This window comes from Phyllobates terribilis, unplaced genomic scaffold (genome assembly GCF_046119375.1).
Source record: "Phyllobates terribilis strain yellow unplaced genomic scaffold, ASM4611937v1 Scaffold_1__5_contigs__length_1240528914, whole genome shotgun sequence".
Classification (NCBI taxonomy): Eukaryota; Metazoa; Chordata; class Amphibia; order Anura; family Dendrobatidae; genus Phyllobates; species Phyllobates terribilis.
This window is the reverse complement of record NW_027362761.1, coordinates 490,334,037-490,355,030: the sequence shown is the minus strand read 5'-3', so window position 1 is coordinate 490,355,030 and position 20,994 is coordinate 490,334,037. Positions and strand designations below refer to the sequence as shown.

General features: G+C 43.9%; 1 long non-coding RNA gene across 1 annotated transcript; it reads left to right on the top strand.

Moving 5' to 3' along the window:
* The first annotated feature begins 5,278 nt into the window (after positions 1-5,278).
* Positions 5,279-19,894, top strand: LOC141168077 (uncharacterized). Its single transcript, XR_012251834.1, has 3 exons — positions 5,279-5,326; positions 7,439-7,503; positions 19,842-19,894. It is a non-coding gene; the product is annotated as an uncharacterized lncRNA (long non-coding RNA).
* The last annotated feature ends 1,100 nt before the right edge of the window (positions 19,895-20,994 follow it).

The following is a 20,994-nucleotide window of genomic DNA, read 5'->3' as shown; positions in this document are numbered from 1 at the left end:
CAGTTTCCGCGGGTGATCCGCAGACTCATAGGGGACATGTGATTTCTACTAATCCCATCCACTATGCTGTAACTTCTGGCCCCTGCAGTTTGCACGCAGCGCAAGTGTGCTGCATCCAGTCTGCAGCGATTACTGATCATGTGCACATACCCTAAAACATGACCAGGAATTTAAGCCACCTAGCCAAGCTACAGGCACTATATAGATGCAAAATCCTAAATTTGATTCACATAAAAGTAACGAGTAACACACTGTAAAGCAAATGATACAAACCAAAAAGCACTGAGAGCAACCGGTTTATACAGCGAAAGAGAGAATGGCCACATTGTTAAAAATATATTTTATTAGAAATAGGTTAAAAAATATGCAAAAAGCATAATAAATGAAGAAAGAGGGATAAATGACAATAGAGAAGAAATAGTCCTACAGCAGATACAAGTCTGTTTAGCAGCCTATTTATAAAGAGAAATGCAGAAATAGCCTAGCTAGAAAAATCTATGCTTAAATATATGTATGCATCATCTCCCATCGCATGTATGCGCCATCACTGTGTGGCATCTTTTTGATCGTTTTGTCAAAGTGAGTCTCAAAAGTTCAGGCATTTAATTAACGGAGGAAAAATGGATTACACGTGGGAGAAAAATGGCCTGTTTTTGATTAATGTAAAAATTGAAAAATGTGTATAAATGTAACCCTAAGATGTAATGTGTCATCTGACGTTCTTAGATTGTTGATTGTTTTGTATGTGAATTTTAAAGGATCTTTATAAATGGTGACGTCTCTCCCACATCTGCTGGTTTATGTCCTGCAAACAAAATTGTTGGTAAGTCACATAACGTAACCCTTACTGTTATCAACCTTTTATACAATATTCACCATATATGTGATTTTCCAAATTGTTTGAATAATACGGAATACGGTAGTTTATTACAAAAGTGAACGAAATGTGTTTTGAGCATGTGCTGTCACCTATGGAGAAACATAAAATAAAGTGCATATTACAACTACAGGTTTCACTTGCAGTACAGAATTGATCAATCTTGGAACCAGTGGCTAAAGTGTTCCAGGAGCCATTTTTCAACACGATAATGCCAGGCTGCATGTTGCTCATGCTACTGTTTGCAGCCTGAGCATGGCTGAAACGTGCTCTCATGGACTGCAGCGTATCATTGAGCCCATCTGGGATGTCATTGATCGGCAATAAAGGGAGGAGCCAGCAGCGGATCTTGATGATTTGCCCAAGTACATTCAGCGCAGCAGAACATTCCTCAGACGTGTAAGTGCGGGGATTTCTTTGTGTTGTGCTCACACTTGATACTTGAAAAAAATCTAGTTATTTTGAAATAGTTTTTTTCATTTTAGATCATTTGCATACCATTAACATTATATATACATCGGGTGAAATAAGTATTGAACACGTCACCAATTTTCAATATATTTCTAAAGGTGCTATTTATCACCATTCCTCCGCTCAGTGTATCTTGGATGTAGTGAGTGACAGCTCAGTTGTCCAATCTGAGACTGGGAGGTCCCTTCAGATGTTCCCTGTTGTAGTGATTACCAGCTACTTAGCTAAGCGGTCAGTCCCAGATCTCTGCCAATCATAGCATTTGCTCGGTGGTGCATGTTTACTTTGTATTCCTGTGCTCTGTTTGTTGATCTATTGCTGCCTGACCTTGGACCTCCTTCTGACTATCTGTTTGCTTAGCCCCTTAGCGCTGATCTGGTATTCTGACCTCGAACCGTGACCTGACTACGCCTTTGTCTTTCCCCTTTAGTTTACTACATGCTCTCTTGGTATCTGATCCTGGAACGTTTGACTTCCCTGCCTCATCGCTTGTCACATTATGATAGCTATATACTTTTTTTTTCTCCCACCAATGGATCCAGTTTGTGCACTCTGATCAGGTGGTGAATCTGACCCAGATAGTCCAGGATAAGGCCAGGGTACACCAGAAGCTAGAATCTTCACAGTCCCAGCTGCAGGGTCAGTTTTCTAGTACCATGGGGGCTTCCCAAAGCTCTCCGCTACAGAATGTAGTTATGACTTCTGTACCTTATGATATGCAGTTGGTCTCTCCCAAACCAGTAGTGGCACTTCCTGATAAATTTTCAGGGGAGAAACACCAGTTTAGGATATTCAGGGAGAGCTGTAGACAATTCTTTACTTTGCGAACCCAGTCTTCAGGTGATGAGTCCCAGCGGGTGGGAATAATCATGTCATTAGCCCCAGAACGGTCTACTGTTGACCCCTTTTTTTGACACCTTAGGGATGAACTATGACGAACCTGACAGGGTCCAGGTCGCGGAGGCAAAGATCATGAACCTGACACAGGGGGGTCGGACTGCTGAGGATTATAGTTGCAAGTTCAGGCAATGGTCCTCTAAAGTTCTGTGGAATGGTGCAGCTCTCAGGTGCTAGTTCCATAGAGGTCTTTCTGATACTCTTAAGGATGCTCTGGATCTAGCTCTGCATACTCTACTTTGTTCTTTCGGGGAGGCCATTACTCAGGCCATTCGAATGGATTGAAGAATTCGGGAGAGACGTGATGAACGATAGAGGGATTAGCTCATTCTTCCCGAGTCCGTCCACTTACCTCAGGCGGAACCAATGGAGATTGGAGCTGCCAGCTCCAAGGCTGTTGAGAGGAGATGTTGGCGCAATCTTGGGCTCTGCTTTTACTATGGTCAAGCACACAGTTTGTTTACATACTCCTCTTGCAGACCAGGCAGCTTACTGGACTTTTTTCTAAACTCACAGTCAGACCTAGCTCCTCTCCCGGCCTCAGTGTCCAGCACCGCCCACTGCACACTCATTGACTGTTAGCATCTGCCCCAGCACTGACCTCTGTCATTCCTCCCAGCATTGCAAGTGATAGTGATCCTGGTCCTCTCATCTGTAGAAGTGAAGCTCTAATCCTATACACCTCACATCACATCCACAGTGGTGATGGAGCTGTCACAAGTCCCCCACATCACTCCTGTACAGGGGTTAAAGGGTGAAGGCTGGGCTTACTCTGGTATCTACCAGATTAATGGCTTGCGCTAAGTCTGTCCATGGTGGCCTTTTTGGGTCTGTGGCCGCTGACAAACATTATAACTGGTTGCTGCCAGTTCTGAGCTGATGACTTTGCTGGACATCTTCCGATTTCAAAGGAAAGTAAGCATGATGTATCGTTCATCTGCGGCACTAAGTTTTATTGGCCAATCAGTGTCTACCGTCCTAAAAGTTGCCTAGATCTTGGTGTCTTCAATTCTGAGAAATACAGATTGGTCCTTGTCCATCATGCAATACCATCAGGGATGCATCTGATTGGCTCTAAATGTATTCTGCAGCAGGACAACAACCCCAAACATACAGCCAATGTCATTAAGAACTATTTTCAGTGCAAAAAAAAGTCCAGGAAGTTAGGATATGGACTGCCCATGCCCTGATCTCAACATCATCGACTCTGTCTGGAATTACATGTAGAGACAGAAGGATTTGTACAAGCCTACATCCACAGGAGATCTGCAGTTAGTTCCCCAAGATGTTTGGAACAACCTACCTGCAGAGTTCTTTCAAAAAGCATGTGCAAGTTTATCTACAGGGTGGGCCATTTATATGGATACACCTAAATTAAATGGGAATGGTTGGTGATATCAACTTCCTGCTTGTGGCACATTAGTATATGGGAGGGGGAAAACTTTTCTAGATGGGTGGTGACTATGGCGGCCATTTTGAAGTTGGCCATTTTGGATCCAACTTTTATTTTTTTCAATGGGAAGAGGGTCATGTGACACATCAAACTTATTGAGAATTTCATAAGAAAAACAATGGTGTACTTGGTTTTTACGTAACTTTATTCATTCATGAGTTTTTTACAAGTTTATGACCACTTATAAAATGTATTCAAAGTGCTGCCCATTGTGTTGGATTGTCAATGCAACTCTCTTCTCCCACTCTTGACACACTGATAGCAACACCGCAGAAGAAATGCTAGCACAGGCTTCCAGTATCCGTTGTTTCAGATGCTGCACATCTCGTATCTTCACAACATAGACAATTGCCTTCAGATGACCCCAAAGATAAAAGTCTAAGGGGGTCAGATCGGGACACCTTGGTGGCCATTCAACTGGCCCACGACAACCAATCCACTTTCCAGGAAACTGTTCATGTAGGAATGCTCGGACCTGACACCCATAATGTGGTGGTGACCATCTTGTTGGAAAAACTCAGGGAACGTGCCATCTCCAGTGCATAAAGAGGGCAACACATCATCATGTAGCAATTTCAGATATCCAGTGGCATTGAGGTTTCCATTGATTAAGAATGGCCCCACTATCTTTGTACACCATATACCACACCATACCATCAAGATGCGAGATGTGCAGCATCTGAAACAACGGATACTGGAAGCCTGTGCTAGCATTTCTTCTGCGGTGTTGCTATCAGTGTGTCAAGAGTGGGAGAAGAGGGTTGCATTGACAATCCAACACAATGGGCAGCATTTTGAACACATTTTATAAGTGGTCAAAAACTTGTACAAAATTTATGAAAGAATAAAGTTACGTTAAAACCAAGCACACCATTGTTTTTCTTATGAAATTCTCAATAAGTTTGATGTGTCTCATGACCCTCTTCCCATTGAAAAAATAAAGTTGGATCCAAAATGGCCGACTTCAAAATGGTCGCCATGGTCACCACCCATCTGGAAAAGTTTTCCCCCTCCCATATACTAATGTGCCACAAACAGAAAGTTGATAACATCAACCATTCCCATTTAATTTAGGTGTATCCATATAAATGGCCCACCCTGTAGATTAGAGGAACTGATGTTTTGATGCTGTTGTGATGGCAAAAGGTGGACACCCTAATTATTGATTTGATTTAATTTCTTTTTTGCTCATTTTTGTTAATTGATAAAGATAAACTTTTAATACTTTTATTTTTGTAAACATTGTCACTTTGCAGCATTTTCCTCACCTTCACTGTAGTTGTAACTTTATATATACTGTATATATACTTTGTAAAAGTCTTGAGCAAGTTGAGGCAAACATAACTTTTTTCACTCTTAGGCGAACAGTCTCCAGAAATATATTTGGCTTCTAAATTTTTCCCAGCTGCACAGGCCAAAATTATGGAAACTGCATCAAAACAGGTATTATTAGTAGCATTTAGTGGCATTTATAACTTTTATAATGTGAGCGTGTCTGAATGTACATTGCTGATCAACTATTAGTTGCTTATGGAAGATAATGGCTGTTCAGCATCTCTACTTGTTTCATGTTTTCACTAGGTTTCTGATACACTATTAGAGGAGGAGGCTTCTCAGTCTTTATTAAGGTACTAAAAAGTGAATATGGGAGTAAATTAATTTGTCAAGGGAAAATATTATTATTTGTTTTAAGGTGCTCTTAAAAGTTTATTTTCAGAATTGCGAGTTATACACTATTAGTGATGATAGAGAATGTATTGTTAACCCTTTCGACGAGCACGCTTGGGTGGTCACCGAGTATTTGCGGCGTGCTTGGCATCTATGTTAGTGTCGCTGCGGCGGCATGTGTCATGGCTGTTAGACAGCTGTGGCACATGCAGGTATTGCCTAACAAACAGGCAATCCCCGCATGTGCCACAGCTGTCTAACAGCCGTGACACTTGCCGCGGCGACACTAACATAGATGACCAGCATGCCGCAAATACTCAGCAAGCAAGCTCAGGTTAACAATACACGCTCGATCATCACTATACCCTATCAATAAGGGTTTCTGTAAGTCTATCAAGTCTCTTCACAACTGAATTGGTCAAACAGTGTGTTTATGGACCTTGCTTTCTACACACTGGGGGACAATCATGCTGGAACAGAAAAGGGCATTCCCCAGAGTGGGAAGCATACAATTGTTTAAAATATTTTAGGAATTATGTTTTCTGTTAGATAGCGTTTTCCAAGCCCATGTTTGTTCACCAGACTGCTAGTTTCATGTTATACTTCACATTGTTAGGTGGATCCTCAAAATGCTTGTTTCAGATGAGCAGTTCTAGTGTAGCACAGACTAGTGGCATCGGGGCAGCAGGAGAGAAAATGGTTGTGGAAGAGATGCTGAACTAATATAGTGGAAGTGGATCAACGAGGACTGGTACAGCCCAGATGGGTTAGTGATGTCCTGTGTAGCAGACTATATCCGTGAGTACTGGTGAAGCAGATGGCTAGTTGAGCAGAACTAGATCTGAAAAGCTTTTGGAATATATTACGTGAAAGCGGTGCTGAACCACAGGAAAGCAGAATTGTGCAGCAGGGCTTGATGTAGCAGTGATGGAACTAAAGAATAGCTGAGTTGTACAGCATAGGCTGATTTAGCAGAGCACATTGTCCAAAGCAGAGCTGATGCAGGAATACCCAGCGAAATAGCAGAACTGGGTATGTCAAGTGGTTTATAGGTAGGAACATGCACATTACACCAGTCTTTTTTGATGAATTGGACATATGGTGTGGCACACGCCAGACTCCTCCCCAGCTTCACCCATTTCAACAAAGTTGGTTCAATCTTGTGTTAAAAAGCACCAAAAGCTGCAACATTTTTGCGCAACTTTGCGATTTTTCAAAGCTTTTACGCCACTTTTCTAATGGAAAAGCTTTGATGAATTGGCACCACTGAGTATTATGGTGTGATAGGAGGTTTTGTTTTTGTTGGGTGCTGTATAGTTTATAAGGATCCAAAAGGTAGTAGAAGCTCCAGCACACCTAAAAATATATTTAAAAATAATTACGTTTATTTAAAAAATAATATATAACTTATCAGTGTTTTATCCAAGGCAAAAACACATTAAAAAGGCATGTTAGACATGGGAGTACTGCGTGTTTCAAATTCCTAAACGATCCAACAATTATACAGTGCGTTAATCTTGCAGTTGATATACGGTATTTCTACATACTTCTGGGGTTGTCTGTAATCATTTGATATAAATTGATCAAGGAGTCTTTTCTGAATTTTAGGGGAAAAGAGCACTATGTTACACGAAAAGATTAACTTGTATACTTCAAAGCAAATAGGACTTTTTTTTACCACTATGGACTAAAAATGTCTTAACAAAGCAGTCAATAGGAGTTTCCCTAACCAGACTGCCCCTACGAAAGATAAAGAATTGGATAGAGTTAGTATAGAAGCTGTTAAAATACACTTTGCTTTGATTATTTTTATTACAGTATTTCTAAAATTCATTGATCACATTGTAGCTGACTAAATGCATTTGTTTTAATAGTTGCAATAAGGCAAATGCCTATGCTTATTTTCCTGAAGTTGATATGAAAATTGAATAATTATTTTGCAATAGGGCCAGAATAAGGCTTTATGACTTCTGGTAATGCATTATAGATCATAAGGAAGCACAATATCAGTATTTATAATAAATGAATGAATATTTAGATTAAAAATGCATAATAATGTATCATTATTTTAGGAACTGGGAAAGACTTCCACCTCCTAAAGATAGTGTTCCCTCTCCGCCTTCCATGGATCTTGAAGGTACTATTCTTCAATAATCTGGTCATTCATGGAGAGAAATACCAAATATGTGTATGCAGTAAAGGATTAAACAGATCACTTTTATTAAGTTGTACAGTAAATTTGCCAGCTGTAACCTCTTTCTATACGATCTTGTAAAGGGCTAGTTTCTACACTATTTCTCTCTCCAAAGGAACTCACTGTATGCCCAGTTAATATAGCTGTAGTTACCGCACTTCATTTTTTTGATCGCAGGTGCATTTGACATTTTCAAATCTTTTTTTCAAACATTTTTGATCATTGTAATAGTACAGAACAAAAATATAAAATGTATAATTTCTCGATCAAAAGAACATTAGATTTTTGCTACTTATGTCTATTTCTCTGACAGGCTCTTGATCCTCACAGCCTTCTTGTTCATGTATAAAAAGCTGCTGGGTAAATGACCTGTGGCTGTACGTTTTCCTATGCTGCTCTTCTGGTACACCGTAAGACATCAATCCATAATAAAAGCCATTAAATGTTTCGAACAATGTCTTCGTAACATACATATTTCTCAATGAGGAGCTCTTTTCCCTTTGGTAAGTTGGTAGTGCCAGGGAAAGCTTCGATATATATCTATATATATATATATAATCGTCTTATCCCGTCTGTCTGTCTGTCTGTGTGTCTGTCTGTCCAGAAAATCCCGCGTCGCTCATTGGTCCGGCAGCGGCCAATCAGCGCCGGGGGATTTCTAAAAAAAAGATGGCGGCCGTTAGCGGCTCTTCTGCGGGACGGAGCTGAGCGGCGATGCAGCCGGGAGATGACCGGCGCGAGGCGCTCATCTCCCGGCCGGCAACAGTAGAAGGAACCCGACCGCCGGACCCATCTGCGGGACGGAGATGCAGCCGGTAGATGAGCAGCGCGATGCGCTCATCTCCCGGCCGGTAGCAGCGGAAGGACCGCCGGCGCCGCTGACCTCCATGCGGAAGGGAGGACCGGGGAGCGGCGCTGCGGGTCGGGATACTTCTGCTGCGAGCGCCCGCTATGTCCCGGGTTCTCGCAGCGTAAGTAGCCGCACAGGCAGCGCCGCTCCCCGGTCCTCACCAAGACGATTCGATGATTGGTCGCGGTCTTCGGACCCGACCAATCACTGATCTTAGCACAAAACTTAAATACCGCTGTGCTGATTGGTCGCTGGCGCTGCCCGCGACCAATCACCGATTTGGGCGCCAAATTTAAATATCGGCCGCGACCAATCACCACAGCGGTGTTTAAATGTGGAGCCAAGATCGGTGATTGGTCGCGGCCGATATTTAAATTTGGCGCCCAAATCGGTGATTGGTCGCGGCCGATATTTAAATTTGGTGCCCAAATCGGTGATTGGTCGCGGTCAGCGTCCGCGACCAATCAGCACAATAGTGTTTAACTTTGGCGCCAAGATCAGTCATTGGTCGCGGGCCAAGACAGCGACCAATTACCGATTTGTGCGGCAATTTTAAATAGCTTCCGCGACCAATTGGATGTCAGCGCCGCTGCCTGTGCGGAAACTTCCGCTGCAAGAACCCGGGACATGAGCGGGCGCTCGCAGCAGAAGTATCCCGACCCGCAGCGCCGCTCCCCGGTCCTCCCTTCACACCCTAGCCGCTGATGTCCCCACTGTATCCACATGGTGTTACAAAGGTCCGGAAATTTGTGTTAAAAATCGCTGATTGGTCGCTGGCGCTGCCCGCGACCAATCACCTATTTGGGCGCCAAATTTAAATATCGGCCGCGACCAATCAGCACAGCGGTGTTTAAATGTGGAGCCAAGATCGGTGATTGGTCGCGGCCGATATTTAAATTTGGCGCCCAAATCGGTGATTGGTCGCGGGCAGCGCCAGCGACCAATCAGCGATTTTTAACACAAATGTCTGGACCTTTGTAACACCATGCGGATACTGTGGGGACATCAGCGGCTAGGGTGTGAAGGGAGGACCGGGGAGCGGCGCTGCGGGTGGGGATACTTCTGCTGCTAGCGCCCGCTCATGTCCCGGGTTCTCGGAGCGGAAGTATTCGCACAGGCAGCGCCGCTGACATCCATGCGGCTAGGGTGTGAAGGGAGGACCGGGGAGCGGCGCTGACATCCAATTGGTCGCGGACGCTATTTAAAAGTGCCGCACAAATCGGTGATTGGTCGCGGTCTTGGCCCACGACCAATCACGGATCTTGCCACAAAAGTTAAACACTACGGTGCTGATTGGTCGTGGACGCTGCCCGCGACCAATCACCGATTTGGGCGCCACATTCAAATATCGGCCGCGACCAATCACCGATCTTGGCTCCACATTTAAACACCGCTGTGCGGATTGGTCGCGGACGCTATTTAAATGTGGCGCCAAAATCGGTGATTGATCGCGCCCAGCGTCGGCGACCAATCAGCACAGCGGTGTTTAAATGTGGAGCCAAGATCGGTGATTGGTCGCGCTCTCCGCACGCGACCAATCAGCGAATCATATTGGCGAGGAGCGGGGAGCGGAATCGTATTAGTGAGGACCGGGGAGCGCCGCTGCCTGTGCGGATACTTCCACTTCGAGAAGCCGGGACATGAGCGACTGCTCGCAGCAGAAGTATCCCGACCCGCAGCGCCGCTCCCCGGTCCTCCCTTCGCACCCTAGCCGCTGATGTCCCCACAGTATCCGCATGGTGTTACAAAGATCCGGACATTTGTGTTAAAAATCGCTGATTGGTCGCTGGCGCTGCCCGCGACCAATCACCGATTTGGTCGCCAAATTCAAATATCGGCCGTGACCAATCAGCACAGCGGTGTTTAAATGTGGAGCCAATATCGGCGATTGGTCGCGGCCGATATTTAAATTTGGCGCCCAAATCGGTGATTGGTCGCGGGCAGCGTCCGCGACCAATCAGCACAGTAGTGTTTAACTTTGGCCGCAAGATCAGTGATTGGTCGCGGGCCAAGTCCGCGACCAATCAACGATTTGTGCAGCACATTTAAATAGCGGCCGCGACCAATTGGACCCGCAGCGCCGCTCCCCGGTCCTCCCTTCACGCCCTAGCCGCATTGATGTCAGCGGCGCTGTCTGTGCGGATACTTCCGCTCCGAGAACCCGGGACATGAGCGGGCGCTCGGAGCAGAAGTATCCGGACCCGCAGCGCCGCTCCCCTGTCCTCCCTTCACACCCTAGCCACTGATGTCCCCACAGTATCTGCATGGTGTTACAAAGGTCCGGACATTTGTGTTAAAAAATGCTGATTGGTCGCTGGCGCTGCCCGCGACCAATCACCGATTTCGGCGCCAAATTTAAATATCAGCCGCGACCAATCACCGATCTTGGCTCCACATTTAAACACCGCTGTACTGATTGGTCGCGGACGCTATTTAAATGTGCCGCCCAAATCGGTGATTGGTCGCGCACAGCGTCGGCGACCAATCAGCACAGCGGTGTTTAACTTTAGTGCCAAGATCACTGATTGGTCGCGTTCGGGGAGCGCGACCAATCAGCGAATCGTATTGGTGAGGAGCGGGGAGCGGAATCGTATTAGTGAGGACCGGGGAGCGCCGCTGCCTGTGCGGATACTTCCACTCCGAGAAGCCGGGAGATGAGCGACTGCTCGCAGCAGAAGTATCCCGACCCGCAGCGCCGCTCCCTGGTCCTCCCTTCACACCCTAGCCGCTGATCTCCCCACAGTATCCGCATGGTGTTACAAAGATCCGGACATTTGTGTTAAAAATCGCTGATTGGTCGCTGGCGACCAATCAGCACAGCGGTGTTTAAATGTGGAGCCAAGATCGGTGATTGGTCGCGGGCAGCGCCAGCGACCAATCAGCGATTTTTAACACAAATGTCCGGACCTTTGTAACACCATGCAGATACTGTGGGGAGATCAGCGGCTAAGGTGTGAAGGGAGGACCGGGGAGCGGCGCTGCGGGTCGGGATACTTCTGCTGCGAGCAGTCGCTCATCTCCCGGCTTCTCGGAGTGGAAGTATCCGCACCGGCAGCGGTGCTCCCCATTCCTCACTAATACGATTCCGCTCCCCGCTCCTCACCAATACGATTCGCTGATTGGTCGCGCTCTCCGCACGAGACCAATCAGTGATCTTGGCGCTAAAGTTAAACACCGCTCTGCTGTTTGGTCGCGGCCGCTGCCCGCAACCAATCACCGATTTGGGCGCCACATTTAAATAGCGGCCGCGACCAATCACAGATCTTAGCGCCATATTTAAACACTGCTGTGCTGATTGGTCACGGACGCTGACCGTGACCAATCACCGATTTGGGCGCCACATTTAAATAGCGGCCGTGACCAATCACCGATCTTTCCGTGACATTTAAACACTGCTGTGCTAATTGGTCGCGGACGCCAGCCGCGACCAATCAGCGAGCTTGGCGCCAAATTTAAACAACGCTCTGCTCATTGGTCGCGGACGCCAGACGCGTCCAATCAGCGAGATTGGCGCCAAATTTAAACAACGCTCTGCTGATTGATCGCGGTCGTTGGCCGCGACCAATCAGCGAGATTGGCGCCAAATTTAAACAACGCTCTGCTGATTGGTCGCCGGCCGCGACTAATCAGCGATTTTGGTGCCAAATTTAAACACGCTCTCCATTCCTCACTAACACGGTTCGCCGATTGGTCGCGGCCGCCGCCCGCGACCAATCAGCGATTTCGGCGCCAAATTTAAACACCGCTCTGCTGATTGGTCGCGGCCGCCATCCGCGACCAATCAGCCAGATTGGCGCCAAATTTAAACAACGCTCTGCTGATTGGTCGAGGCCGGCGACCGCGACCAATCAGCAGAGCGATGCAGAGCGGGGTTTAAATTTGGCCCCAAAGTCGCTGATTAGTCGCGGCCGGCGGCCTCGACCAATCAGCAGTATTGGCGCCAAATTTAAACACCGCTCTGCTGATTGGTCGTGACTAATCAGCGATTTTGGTGCCAAATTTAAACACGCTCTCCAGTCCTCACCAACACGGTTCGCTGATTGGTCGCGGCCGCCGCCCGCGACCAATCACCAATATTGCCGCCAAACTTAAACACCGCTTAGCTGATTGGTCGCGGTTGCCGAACGCGACTAATCAGCTATTTTGGCGCAAAATTTAAACACCGCTCTGCTAATTGCGCACCGTCGGCCGCATACCTATTCTAGAATTCCCGATGCATTAGAATCGGGCCACCATCTAGTATATATATATATATATATATATATATATATATATATATATATATATATGTATATATAAGTACATAATTCAGTTCTAATCAGAGAAGTTTTTATAGATTTGAGAAAAACACATATGGGTCATTGGTAATGGGAACCCCTCAGGTCCATCGATGTTTCTAAACTGCGTCCATGACCTTTTAGTCTTTTATTTATGTTTTCTAGTAATTGTTTAATATTAAATAACTGACAGTCCCCACACTGCCGGCATCTTCACAGTTTGCTTGGCCCTTGGAATTTCTGTTGCTTTATCACTGCTCTCCTAACCTCACAAGCTGTGAAGGCGCCGGCAGTGTGGGGATTGCCAGTCATGTCCAAGGGGTGAAATTGCTTCATCTCAACCCCAGACTAATGTTAGAAAGTAAGCACATCTCCGATCTAGTCCAGCTTCAGTAGCATGCAGCGAGTGCTTTATTTATTTAAATTCATTTTTCGAAAATGTGCAGTTATATTACACAATATAAAACATTACTGGAAAACCTGGACTTAAAGGTCATTGTGCAGTTTTTGGGTCTGGCTTATTCCCTTTAAGAAGCTTAATTGACTGAATTTTGGATCACAAAACGCTCTTTTTTTCTGTTAAGTACTGATCACACAATTAGGTCTAGTCCAGGAGTTGTGTAATTATTGTAAACATTTATTGTAGGTATGGTTAAAGGACAGAGAGTGAGTGCTTGGCTTATTCCGGAATGTGTACTGGAGGTGGGGTGGTAAACTGCGAGCGCAGCCCCACCGATTTCACCCGCTATTATAAAGTATGGTATAGGGGAATGCAGCTAGTAGGAATTAGAGATTGTACTAGATTTACAGTGATTTGTCATAGGCCTTCTCATCCGGAACTACATAACCTTTTAACATTTACTGGCTGGGATGGTAGGGGCGTTTTCCTGCTAGCATTATTCTAAAAGGGATCTGCTTAAGGACTTTGCATGACTGCAGTTGAATTTCCATTAGATATACTATCAATACCTGCAGCTTAGACACAAATGAAGCAGACTAGAATGACTGTAGAGGACCATTTTATTGTAGGGTACTAACCAGGGCTGTGGAGTCGGTGTCCATTTTGGTAGAGTCGGTATAAAATGGAACGACTCCTAAAATATATGTAATAAATTGGGTACAGTAATACAATGCAGTATGTGCTGTAAGTTTTTCATAAGAATTTGGGAAAGTTATGAAATGTCCTATAAACGTCTGTCCTATTCCTGATCTAAGTATCTCGGCTTTTAGCTGAGATGAATCTGTGCTGCACTTTATGTACACGCTCAGTAGTGGGGCCGTGCTGTGGAATCGGAGTTGGAGTTGGCTTCGGAAGTCAGGGAAATTGAGGAGTCAGAGGTTTGGCTTCCCTACTCCCCAGTCCAAGTTCTAACAGGCTGTATCAGTGTTAAACTGACAGGTGTCATGCACTGCCGTACAGAAGTATTGTAGTATATGAGATTAGCAAAGCAATGAAAAATATTCAGGTCTCAAAATGATACTAAGAAAAAGGTAAAAAAAAAAAAAAAAAAAAAAGTTCAATAATATTTGTGAAAAAGACACAGAAAGAATGCTTGAAAAACACGGCGAACAACCATTTTGCCACTAAAAATGCAGCTTTTATGTAAAAAACTAAAATAAACCAAACACATACAGTTTTGGTATTGACACAGCTGGAATGACCCAAACTTTAAAACTTACATTATTTATTCTACACTGTGAACACCATAAAGAATAAAAAACATACCAAAAATGTAGCTTTGTCATCATACTGACACTCAAAAAAATGGAATAAAAACTGTTTAAAAAGTTGTATATAAAAAGATTGCATCACTAGAAACATCAACTCATTTCTGAAAAATCAAGCGCTCATTTGGCTCTGTCGGCAAAAAAAACAAAAATTTTTACAGCTCTTGGAATATGGACATGCAAAAACAAATTATATTGTGTGTAAATTTTAAAGTAGCAAAGCATAAAAAAACTTGTATGTCTGTAATACTGAACTGTTGAAGAAAGCTGTCTTAGACCTCTTTCACACGTCAGTGTCTCCTTTATGTGTGGTGACCATTTCCACACGTACCAGAGACACACACGTAGACCCATTCGAATGAATGGGTCTGCGCACATGTCAGTCTGTTTCCACGGACTGTGTGTCCTTGGGCAAGACACGCAGAGATGTCCGTTTTTTGCACGCAGCACGGGCCGCAAAACGTCCCACACACATGCACACTGATGACACATGGATAACATCCTTGTGTCATCAGTGTCACACTTACCAGCGCCTGGGAATCAGTGGTACAGTTAGCGCTGTTCCCAAGCGCTGGGTGCTGAAGGCAGCTCTCATCATTGTCCCCTGCTCGCGCTGCGATCAGCGTGAGCAAGGGACAGTGTTGAGAGTTGTATTCAGCCCACGCTGAGGAGTAGAGGAGAATGATTCGATGCAGCGAGCGGGTCCTTGAACTGCTCTAGGCTCAGTGAGTTCAGCGCAGTTCAGGAGCCCGCTCACTGCAGCGAGTCATTCTCCCCTGCCCCTTAGTGTGTGGTCGCTTCAAGCCACTGCACACGCTGATGCAGAAATGTCGGTCAGATGGATTACAGCATGGGACACTGGATTATTTCAACTTCGGACAGGTGAGGGATTCTGTGTTTTTTTTATTTTTGGTTTGTTTACACGGGGCAATGTCTTCGGGGAATTAGGTGTAAAAGTGAGTATAATGTGTTTTTTATTTTATTCTTAGAGTGTAAAATTATGTAGACAGCGGGGCCTGAATACAACTCTCAACATTGTCCCTTGTTCGTGCTGATTTCAGCACAAGCAGGGGACAATGATGAGAGATTCCTTCAGCACCCAGCGCTTGGGAACAGCAATAACTGTACCACTGATTCCCAGGCGCTGGTACGTGTGATACACAGTTGCCACACGTATGCCACACACGGACATGGATATCTCTGGCACTGTTTTTTCCAGCACCGGAAATATCAAGACGTGTGAAAGAGGCCTTAGGCCCCCTTCACATGTCTGTGTTTGCACGTACCCATTATTATATATGGTGCTGCATACAAGTCCATGTGTTTGCAAGGACCGTATGTTTGAGCAAATCACACAGAGACATGTCTGTTTTTTACTAGCAGCACGGATGACAAGGGTCAATACTAGTCTTTGGGTCCGTGTAAAACACGTACAGCACACCAATGGCATCCATGTGTCGTCCGTGTGCTGTACGTATTTAACATTGCAAAGCATAGGAGAAGCTTTGGAATTGATTTTTCTTCAGCCATACTGGAAAAAAAATGGATGACACACTGATGGGTCACAGATGGCACACTGATCTAAAACATTGAAGATACCGGTACCATTTTTTCTGGTACCTATGTTATACAGACATGTGAAGGGGGCCTTATTATTTTTACCACTCAAGTGATTGGTGTAAAAAAATAACAAAAAATATTCAGCACCCAAAAAAAATCTGAATAAAATGCACTTATAAAATGCTCTATGTATCCCAAAATGACAAAAATAAAAAACTTAAGCTCATCCTGCAAAAATAAGCCTTCATAATACAGCCTTGTCCGACAAAAAAAAGTTATAGCTCTAAGAATATGCAACATTTATTTGCAGAAGTTACAAAATCTAGATGTAAAAAAAGATATAAATCTGGTATTGTGGCAGTCACACTGACCCAAGGAATACATTTATCTATTCTCTTATACTCCGCGGTGTGTGGCATAAAAAAAAATAATGAAGAATTCTTGAGCTGCTGTTTATATGTTCAATATCCCTCCAAAAAATTAGTTTAAATCTTGGCTCACATTTATTCTGTGCTCTATACTGTAAACTTACTTTGGGGTTTTCATTTAAAGGGGTATTCCCATCTCCAATATCCTATCCCAATATTTAGTAGGTATAATAATAATTATATTCGCAAATACCTCCAATTACAAAAGTAGTACAGTTTTTCTAATTTGCTTTGTCTCTTTCGTCATGTGCAGGTATTGCAGGTCCTTAAGTATCCATGGTTATGACAGTTAGCAAGTAGCTAACTGACTAACTGTCACTATATCGGTGGTTTTAACCATGGATACCTATGTCTTAGTAGTGCACAAACGTGTGGCTGACCACAATTGTCTGCATGCCTAAAAACACAGACACAACTGGCACAGAGGCAAGTCAGAAGACAAAGTGACTCCATCTGCCTCATCATAGTGATTGGTTCCATTGGAGGTTTCGTCTTAATCACATTTTGGGGGGATTTAGATGCAAACCGTGACGTAAGTGCTCAGCGTAGAGCACAGGATAAATGTGGACCGAGCCCTAAAAGTGGTCAAAAAATGTTATGTACTCTAAAATGATATAACAATAGAAGATTTTCCAGCAGATTCTTAATTAAAATGTTTGAAAAACTTTTATTCTATATCTTAAAAATTGCCATTCACAATAAATCCAATCATGATGTAGTTTCCAGCTTGCTCGAAAACTACATCATGCTTGGATTTATTGTGAATGGCAATTTTTACGATATGAAATAAAAGTTTTTCAAACATTTTAATCAAGAATCGGGTGGAAAATCTGATTTCTGTTATGCAGTCTTTGGCCCCAAGGGGCAGGAGTGGCATTTCCGTGCTGAGAATCATTGAAAGCCTCAAACAGGGTGACCTGGTCTACACCTATTTGTGTTACTCCAAAATGATCCCGATAAAAACTTCAGCTCATCTGGCAAAAATCAAGTCACCACATGTCCATGATATTTAAATGGAAAAATATGGGTTTTCTACATTACTGGTAGCACAAAGGCTCTGGAAAAGCGACATGGCTCATCCTTTTCCCTTCCTTCAAAGAAAATCTAGTGAAAGCTGCACTCTGCAATCCACATGCCACATTGTGAGATTTCTTTCTGTTCTGGCACCTATGGGACACTACTAATGGCGCAAAATGTGAATTCCAAAAGCCAAATATTGCTCCTTCCTTTCGGAGCCCTGCTGTGTGCCCAAACAGTAGTTTACCACATATGGGGTATTACTGGTAGAATTTGCATAACAAATTGTGGGGTATGTTTTGTATTATTTCCCCAAAATTTGAGGCTAAAGTAGCATTTTACAAGATAGAATATAATTTTTCATTTTAACAGCCTAATCTTATAAAGTTCTGTGAAGCACCTATGGGTTAAAATGCTCACCTCACCCCTAGATGAACTCCATGAGGGGTTTAGTTTCCAAAATGGGGTAACTTGTGGTGGGTTTCTACTGTTTTGGCACCCAGGGGGCTCTGCAAATGTAATACGGTGGCCAGAATTTATCCAGAGATATTTGTGCTACAAAAGTCATATAGCGCTCCAACCTTTCCAAGTCCTGCCGTGTGCCCAAACATTAGTTTTCAACCACATATGGGTGTGACCACATTCAGGAGAAGCTACATAATAAATTCCTGCGTCCCTTTTTTCCTATTACATCTTGTGAAAATGACAAATCTGGGGCTAAAACTACATTTTACTGGAAAAACATAATTCTTTGTTTTCATGTCCCAAAAAACAAAAGTTTGTTTAAGCATCTGTGGGTTCAAAATATTCACGACAAACCTAAGTGAATTCCTTTAGGGGTCTAGTTTCCAAAATGAGGTCCCTTTGGGGGAAGTTTTTGATGTTTTGGCACCTCAGAGCCTTTGCAAGAGTGACATGGTGTCACAATCTATTCCAACCAAATTTACTCTGCAAAAAATCAAATAGCGCTTATTCCCTTAAAAGCCCTCCTGTTTGCCCAGCCAGAAGTTTTCAACCACATATGGGATATTATCACATTCGAGAGAAGTTGCATAACAAATCATGGGGTCCATTTTCTCCTATTACCTCTTGTGAAAATGAGAACTTTAGGACAAGGGCAATATTTTACTGGAAATAATGTACTTTTTCATTCCACGTTACATTAATTCCTGTGAAGTAACTGAAGGATTAGCAAATTTCCTGACAATTTATAATAATTTGAGGGGTGTAGTTATTAAAATGGTACCTCTTTTGGGGGTTATCCAATATAGGCCCCCAAAGTCACTTAAAAACTAAATGGGTTCTGAAAAAAATATACAGTTAGTCCTCGGGTTACGACGGTCTCGAGTTACGGCGTTTCGTGGTTACGACGCTTTATACGACGCTCATTCCTACTTACGAGGTTTAGCGTCGTAAGTCGAACTGTACGTGCGCCTCATTCCACGTGCGGCGGAAGTCATAGAGTCCAGTACTGTACTGGACACTGTACCCGGTTACACGAAGAAAACGAGTCTCCTACATGCCATAACACCCTTCATTATGGCTCCCAAACAAAAGGTAGACTCTCTTTGGAATTGTTATCTTTGTTTATTATAGTACTGTACACTGTTTATTACTGTTGCAGCACTGCAGTACAGTATTTCATTATTAAACGTACTGTACTGCACAATATTTTACTGTACCTATGTTTATTGACAATTATGTAGGGTACTGTGTTAGGATAGGTGTTTGGATAGGCTAAGTGTTTGCAGTACTGTACTATTATTATGGTACAGTACTGTATGAACCTATGATCCGACTTACGTCGAAATTCGGTTTACGACGCCGCTTAAGAACGGATCAACGTCGTAAGTCGAGGACTTCCTGTAATTTGAAAATTTCCTTGAAAAAATGCGTCTAAATTTCAAACCTCTTAACAAAATATGTGGTTTAAAGGTGTAAATATTTAGAAAATTGCAAATGTTTCAACATTTTTGTCAAATTTCAGGTATTTTTATTAAACGTAAAATCAATCTAAATTTACCACTAACATTAAGTACAATGCGTCACAAAAAAAATCAATCTCAGAATCACTATGATATGTGTGGAAGCATTTCAAAAGAACGCCCTGTTAGAGCTGCTGAGCTCACCCATTTGTTGCCGCGCTGTCGACAGGACGTTTGCGCCTGAGTCAATACCAGACACTCAGAACAGTCGCGGAGGCTCGCTGTTTGACCCAGGGAAGTTGAGTAGGGAGCAGTTCATTTTTTATAGCAAACTACAGTCGGGGGAGAAATTTAATTGAAAGGGAACAACCCCTTTCATGTTAAGATTGGCTCCACCATTAAGTGGGTCAAAGTATGTACTGTATAGATCTACTTAGACCTCATCCCCTGCCTGACATGCACATTTTCTCACTGGATGGATTTGCTGTTTCTGCAGGTTTATGTGAAGACGCGCAGAAGTTTTTCGATTCTTCTGAGCTTGAGGTTAGTAGCATGGTCATTATTTGCAATGAGACAGTAGCCAAAATACACAATTCCTTTAGTGCTTTGTTTGTTTGTTTTTGTAATTTTATCCATAAGGCTGCGTTCACATGCAGCGTTCATGCTGTGGCTTTAAACTGCAGCAACCCTCTTGTGCTGCAGTGTTAGGACGTCGGCTCTCCTGACCTGAGCGTGACAGCACGTATTTCTATGCAGCTATCACGCTCAGATCAGGAGAGCCGACAGCCGATCCGAGGATTGCGATGCGATACTCGCACGAGTCATATGGCCGTATGATTGCACCCTTAAACTGTTCCTCTGAACAATCACTTAATTTTGCAGGGAAAGAGCTGTTTCTCCTGCAAAATCACACAGCCATTACAATTGCTCACATGGTCTTGCGGGTGAAACATCGGTTTCCCTGCAAGTTTAAGTGATTGTGCAGGGAAACCATGGAAAGACCCAGCGGCACAAGGTTGCTACATGTAAACACAGTTTTAATATAGTTTATTAATTGAAGTTATTGCTGACCTTTGTAGCAACTTATACTTGTATGATAGCTGAAAAACCTTTCCAAAGTGCAGGCTACGTGAAGTTTCATTTCATTTAAACTTGCTGTCCACGGCCTGTTCTTATGTCTCAACCCGCGAGGTGGACTAGAGGGGTTGGTCGCCACTCCACTCCCTGTGTTTTAAACTTGTGAAGGATGGATGGATGTAATGGCAACTTACAATCATCCTGTAAGCATCTGTAGTCTTAAAAACACACCTGGCCAGCTTCAAACAAGGGATTTAACCCCCACCAGCTAGCTAGATGCAAGCTTCTACAGGAAGACCCCGTGTGGATCCAAACCATGCGGTCTGATTTGTTCAGACACATAGGAATTTAATATCGAGTTATTGAAATACTAAAGGTCCTAGCCGCACATCGTGTATATTTTCGAGATCCCCAGGACATGGTGAATGTCCGCCTTGGTCTCGACCCATTCTAGCCCAAAGGGATAGAGCGATACGTGGAATAGCTTGCAGGAAACAGATAGTACAGCCGTGTTTGGTCTCCACACGTAGCAGGGGCCCGGCTTGATCCAATGACAACAGAACTGCCTCCCT